We start from the raw sequence: 6,962 nt of genomic DNA, 5'->3' as shown, positions 1-6,962 counted from the left end.
TCGCACTTTGGCGTGCTCGGCTCCGCAACCGTCGGGGCCGTGGGCGCCTGCAGTGTGGTACTAGGGAACCAGAGTTGTGTGTTGGTATGTGTATAATGGACGGACCTTATAATGTGCCTGAGGGCACATTTATTTTTTTTAAGTCCAAAATTCCGTCACTGAAGAACACGACTTACAAACACATCTTCCCCCGGTCCTCCCATATACGGCACGGGGACAAGTATGAAGAATGAAAATAATGTGTGTATGGAACATATAATGTGCCTGAGGGCACATTTATTTTTCTAAGTCCCAGAAATCCGTCACTGAACATCACGACTTACAAACACATGTTCCCCCGGTCCTCCCATATACGGCACCGGGACAAGTATGAAGAATGAAAATAATGTGTGTATGGAACATATAATGTGCCTGAGGGCACATTTATTTTTTTTAAGTCCAAAATTCCGTCACTGAAGAACACGACTTACAAACACATCTTCCCCCGGTCCTCCCATATACGGCACGGGGACAAGTATGAAGAATGAAAATAATGTGTGTATGGAACATATAATGTGCCTGAGAGCACATTTTTTTTCTAAGTCCCAGAAATCCGTCACTGAACATCACGACTTACGAAGACATGTTCCCCCGGTCCTCCCATATACGGCACGGGGACAAGTATGAAGAATGAAAATAATGTGTGTATGGAACATATAATGTGCCTGAGAGCACATTTTTTTTCTAAGTCCCAGAAATCCGTCACTGAACATCACGACTTACGAAGACATGTTCCCCCGGTCCTCCCATATACGGCACGGGGACAAGTATGAAGAATGAAAATAATGTGTGTATGGAACATATAATGTGCCTGAGAGCACATTTTTTTTCTAAGTCCCAGAAATCCGTCACTGAACATCACGACTTACGAAGACATGTTCCCCCGGTCCTCCCATGTACGGCACGGGGACTAGTATGAAGAATGAAAATCATGTGTGTATGGAACATATAATGTGCCTGAGAGCACATTTTTTTTCTAAGTCCCAGAAATCCGTCACTGAACATCACGACTTACGAAGACATGTTCCCCCGGTCCTCCCATGTACGGCACGGGGACTAGTATGAAGAATGAAAATCATGTGTGTATGAAACATATAATGTGCCTGAGAGCACATTTTTTTTCTAAGTCCCAGAAATCCGTCACTGAACATCACGACTTACGAAGACATGTTCCCCCGGTCCTCCCATATACGGCACGGGGACAAGTATGAAGTATGAAAATTTTTGGTCACAGCGTGAAATCCCTCTAATGATCATGAAAATAGCATCGGATCACTTATCTAACCATAAAAAGTGAACCAAAACCCTATTTGGACAAACTTTTTGGTCCTATGAAAAAATCACTTTTCATATATGTCATGGTCGAAAATTTTCTAAGTCCCAAAAAATCACATATTCTCGAATATCTCGAAAACTACGTATCGGACAGGGGTCAACCAAGGTGTTTTAGAAAGGTCTTTACAAGCTCTATTTAATGAGCCATAGCGACTTTCAAGTGATTTTTTGACACTTTTTCGCATATCGGCATCCTTGGTTCCCATACTGGCCATAGGCCATAGGGCACCGAACGGCCAACTTTTGGTCCGGGGGTGAAATTTTTTTTTCACGAGATTTTGATGAAAATGGCTTCGGAACGCGTTTCTAATAATGAAAAGTGAAACCAAACAGTATTTGCGAAGAAAAAATTGTCCTATGAAAAAATCACTTTTTCTTAGGGTACGGGTCAAAAATTTTCTAAGTCCCAAAAAATCACTTATTCTCGAATATCTCGAAAACTACGTATCGGACAGGGGTCAACCAAGGTGTTTTAGAAAGGTCTTTACAAGCTCTATTTAATGAGCCATAGCGACTTTCAAGTGATTTTTTGAAACTTTTTCGCATATCGGCATCCTTGGTTCCCATACTGGCCATAGGCCATAGGGCACCGAACGGCCAACTTTTGGTCCGGGGGTGAAATTTTTTTTTCACGAGATTTTGATGAAAATGGCTTCGGAACGCGTTTCTAATAATGAAAAGTGAAACCAAACAGTATTTGCGAAGAAAAAATTGTCCTATGAAAAAATCACTTTTTCTTAGGGTACGGGTCAAAAATTTTCTAAGTCCCAAAAAATCACTTATTCTCGAATATCTCGAAAACTACGTATCGGACAGGGGTCAACCAAGGTGTTTTAGAAAGGTCTTTACAAGCTCTATTTAATGAGCCATAGCGACTTTCAAGTGATTTTTTGACACTTTTTCGCATATCGGCATCCTTGGTTCCCATACTGGCCATAGGCCATAGGGCATCGAACGGCCAACTTTTGGTCCGGGGGTGAAATTTTTTTTTCACGAGATTTTGATGAAAATGGCTTCGGAACGCGTTTCTAATAATGAAAAGTGAAACCAAACAGTATTTGCTAAGAAAAAATTGTCCTATGAAAAAATCACTTTTTCTTAGGGTACGGGTCAAAAATTTTCTAAGTCCCAAAAAATCACTTATTCTCGAATATCTCGAAAACTACGTATCGGACAGGAGTCAACCAAGGTGTTTTAGAAAGGTCTTTACAAGCTCTATTTAATGAGCCATAGCGACTTTCAAGTGATTTTTTGACACTTTTTCGCATATCGGCATCCTTGGTTCCCATACTGGCCATAGGCCATAGGGCACCGAACGGCCAACTTTTGGTCCGGGGGTGAAATTTTTTTTTCACGAGATTTTGATGAAAATGGCTTCGGAACGCGTTTCTAATAATGAAAAGTGAAACCAAACAGTATTTGCGAAGAAAAAATTGTCCTATGAAAAAATCACTTTTTCTTAGGGTACGGGTCAAAAATTTTCTAAGTCCCAAAAAATCACTTATTCTCGAATATCTCGAAAACTACTTATCGGACAGGGGTCAACCAAGGTGTTTTAGAAAGGTCTTTACAAGCTCTATTTAATGAGCCATAGCGACTTTCAAGTGATTTTTTGACACTTTTTCGCATATCGGCATCCTTGGTTCCCATACTGGCCATAGGCCATAGGGCACCGAACGGCCAACTTTTGGTCCGGGGGTGAAATTTTTTTTTCACGAGATTTTGATGAAAATGGCTTCGGAACGCGTTTCTAATAATGAAAAGTGAAACCAAACAGTATTTGCGAAGAAAAAATTGTCCTATGAAAAAATCACTTTTTCTTAGGGTACGGGTCAAAAATTTTCTAAGTCCCAAAAAATCACATATTCTCGAATATCTCGAAAACTACGTATCGGACAGGAGTCAACCAAGGTGTTTTAGAAAGGTCTTTACAAGCTCTATTTAATGAGCCATAGCGACTTTCAAGTGATTTTTTGACACTTTTTCGCATATCGGCATCCTTGGTTCCCATACTGGCCATAGGCCATAGGGCACCGAACGGCCAACTTTTGGTCCGGGGGTGAAATTTTTTTTTCACGAGATTTTGATGAAAATGGCTTCGGAACGCGTTTCTAATAATGAAAAGTGAAACCAAACAGTATTTGCGAAGAAAAAATTGTCCTATGAAAAAATCACTTTTTCTTAGGGTACGGGTCAAAAATTTTCTAAGTCCCAAAAAATCACTTATTCTCGAATATCTCGAAAACTACTTATCGGACAGGGGTCAACCAAGGTGTTTTAGAAAGGTCTTTACAAGCTCTATTTAATGAGCCATAGCGACTTTCAAGTGATTTTTTGACACTTTTTCGCATATCGGCATCCTTGGTTCCCATACTGGCCATAGGCCATAGGGCACCGAACGGCCAACTTTTGGTCCGGGGGTGAAATTTTTTTTTCACGAGATTTTGATGAAAATGGCTTCGGAACGCGTTTCTAATAATGAAAAGTGAAACCAAACAGTATTTGCGAAGAAAAAATTGTCCTATGAAAAAATCACTTTTTCTTAGGGTACGGGTCAAAAATTTTCTAAGTCCCAAAAAATCACTTATTCTCGAATATCTCGAAAACTACTTATCGGACAGGGGTCAACCAAGGTGTTTTAGAAAGGTCTTTACTAGCTCTATTTAATGAGCCATAGCGACTTTCAAGTGATTTTTTGACACTTTTTCGCATATCGGCATCCTTGGTTCCCATACTGGCCATAGGCCATAGGGCACCGAACGGCCAACTTTTGGTCCGGGGGTGAAATTTTTTTTTCACGAGATTTTGATGAAAATGGCTTCGGAACGCGTTTCTAGTAATGAAAAGTGAAACCAAACAGTATTTGCGAAGAAAAAATTGTCCTATGAAAAAATCACTTTTTCTTAGGGTACGGGTCAAAAATTTTCTAAGTCCCAAAAAATCACATTTTCTCGAATATCTCGAAAACTACGTATCGGACAGGGGTCAACCAAGGTGTTTTAGAAAGGTCTCAACAAGCTCTATTTAATGGGCCATAGCGACTTTTTAGAGATTTTTTGACAAATTTTGTCATATCGGCATCCCGAGTTCCCATACTGGCCATAGGCCATGGGGCCCCGAACGAAAAAATTTTGGTCCGAGGGTCAAAATTTTTTTTCTCATAAATTTGTTCAAAACGCCGTCGGAACGCGCCTTAGATCATGAAAAGTGAAAAGAAACAGTATTTTGCAAAAGTTGGGGTGGCCTATGACTTACATGGCCACGTCCTAGGTCCGAGTTCCCGAGGTCGTGTTCTTCAGTGGCGGAAAAAAATGGCCACTTGTGGGAGATGCAAAATGTTCATTTTGTATTATAGGGGACACACTATCGAAGCGAAAATTTCAGAAATGGCCTAAAACGTGAAGAAATGATGGGGTATGTACGAAAAGAAGGTTTTTATGGTCAAACGGTGAAATTTTTTTTTTATGAAAAATTTTGGTCTCCCACCGTTCATGAATTTCTAGGACCAAAAATCGAAAAATTTGAAAACTTCACGATCGAAAGGGAAACGCATATGTGGTGTTCCTAGGTGTGTACGGTGTACGAAAAACGGGTTCACGATGAGATATCAGGCAAATAAGTGGACCTAAAGTGAGTTATACGGGTAAGACGAGGTGTCCAAAGACCGAAATAGGGGTACCAACTGAGAACGAAATGAAGGTCCCCGAAGTCGCCATACAAGTTATAGGAGGTGTCCAAAGTACGAAAAGAGTTCCATATTCGGCTGTTCCTACTATATGGTTCCCTGATTGCTGCTCCAAGGAGTAGTGAGGAAGTGTCCAAAGGTCTGTTGGGGGTATCGAGGTGATACCCTCGACGGACAATATGCACGAAAAGTGGTTCGATGATCTATCCTGTAGGTCGTACGGCAGCCATACCCGGCTGGAAGTACCGCGGTAATTCCGCAATAAAACGTTCGCCAGACGAACAAACAAATTGAATTAGCTCATCGTAGTGTACGGAAACGAAACGAAAATGTAAGGTGATTAGGGATCCGGGAGCAATCTCGCGATCCCATGGTTCGGTGTAAGAAATGATACGAAGTGTTCATAAGTCTCCTCTGGAGGCAGAACCATCGTAGCAAAGTTCGGGAACCCAAGGGTCACAAAAACTCGTAGGACGATATCCACGAATAATCGGGGACTTGTGGGGACTACCGTGCCCTGACAAGTCAACTACACCTTAACTGGTGATGGTCGTCCTACGGGGACCTGCGGGGAACAAAAGGGTCACAAAAACTCGTAGGACAATATCTCCGAATAATCGGGGACTTGTGGGGACCACCGTGCCCTGACAAGTCAACTACACCTTAACTGGTGATGGTTGTCCTACGGGGACCTGCCGGGAACCCAAGGGTCACAAAAACTCGTAGGACGATATCCACGAATAATCGGGGACTTGTGGGGACTACCGTGCCCTGACAAGTCAACTACACCTTAACTGGTGATGGTCGTCCTACGGGGACCTGCGGGGAGCAAAAGGAGTCAGAAACAATCGTAGGACGATATCCACGAATAATCGGGGACTTGTGGGGACTACCGTGCCCTGACAAGTCAACTACACCTTAACTGGTGATGGTCGTCCTACGGGGACCTTCAGGGAGCCGCAGTAAGTCGCAGGTCGTATGCGAGCCTTGATAGGTCCTGTTGGGGGCGTGCGGGGTGTAATGCCTCGGTACGTCAAATGTTGGTGTACGATGTACATCGATAATCTGACATCCTCCTGAACAACCTTTGCTCGTGTGGTTATTGGCGCTGTGGAGTCGGTGTACTGCCGCAGGTCAATGAGAGTGGTCACAACAAAGATTGTGTCACCTGATGAACGTAGAAAGAGAGTCTGCGGGGACTGGTGCCCTGGTAGACAAAAAATATCGAACAAGCAATTGACGAAGACGAATTCTGGTTGATCCTACCAGTAATATACGCTTGTCTCAAAGGTTAAGCCATGCATGTCTAAGTACAAACATAAATGAATGTGAAACCGCATAAGGCTCAGTACAACAGCCATAATTCACAAGATCATCCACCCTTCAGTTACTTGGATAACTGTGGAAAAGCCAGAGCTAATACATGCAACATGCCGGGACCGCTGTCCGCTTGCGGGCGGTGGAACTGGTGCACTTATTAGTAAAACCAATCGCCTCCGGGCGGCTTGAGTTGAAGTCTGGATAAGGATGCCGATCGTATGGTCGCTTGACCGACGACAGATCTTGCAAATGTCTGCCCTATCAACTATTGATGGTAGTGTAGAGGACTACCATGGTTGCGACGGGTAACGGGGAATCAGGGTTCGATTCCGGAGAGGGAGCCTGAGAAATGGCTACCACATCCAAGGAAGGCAGCAGGCGCGTAAATTACCCAATCCCGGCACGGGGAGGTAGTGACGAGAAATAACAATATGGACCTCTCTAACGATGGTCCATAATTGGAATGAATTGAGCATAAATCCTTCAATAAGGATCAAGTGGAGGGCAAGTCTGGTGCCAGCAGCCGCGGTAATTCCAGCTCCACTAGCGTATATTAAAGTTGTTGCGGTTAAAACGTTCGAAG

The sequence above is a fragment of the Anopheles stephensi genome, unplaced genomic scaffold (assembly GCF_013141755.1).
Source record: "Anopheles stephensi strain Indian unplaced genomic scaffold, UCI_ANSTEP_V1.0 ucontig370, whole genome shotgun sequence".
Lineage (NCBI taxonomy): Eukaryota > Metazoa > Arthropoda > Insecta > Diptera > Culicidae > Anopheles > Anopheles stephensi.
The sequence above is the reverse complement of the archived record's forward strand: the minus strand, read 5'-3'. Positions refer to the sequence as shown.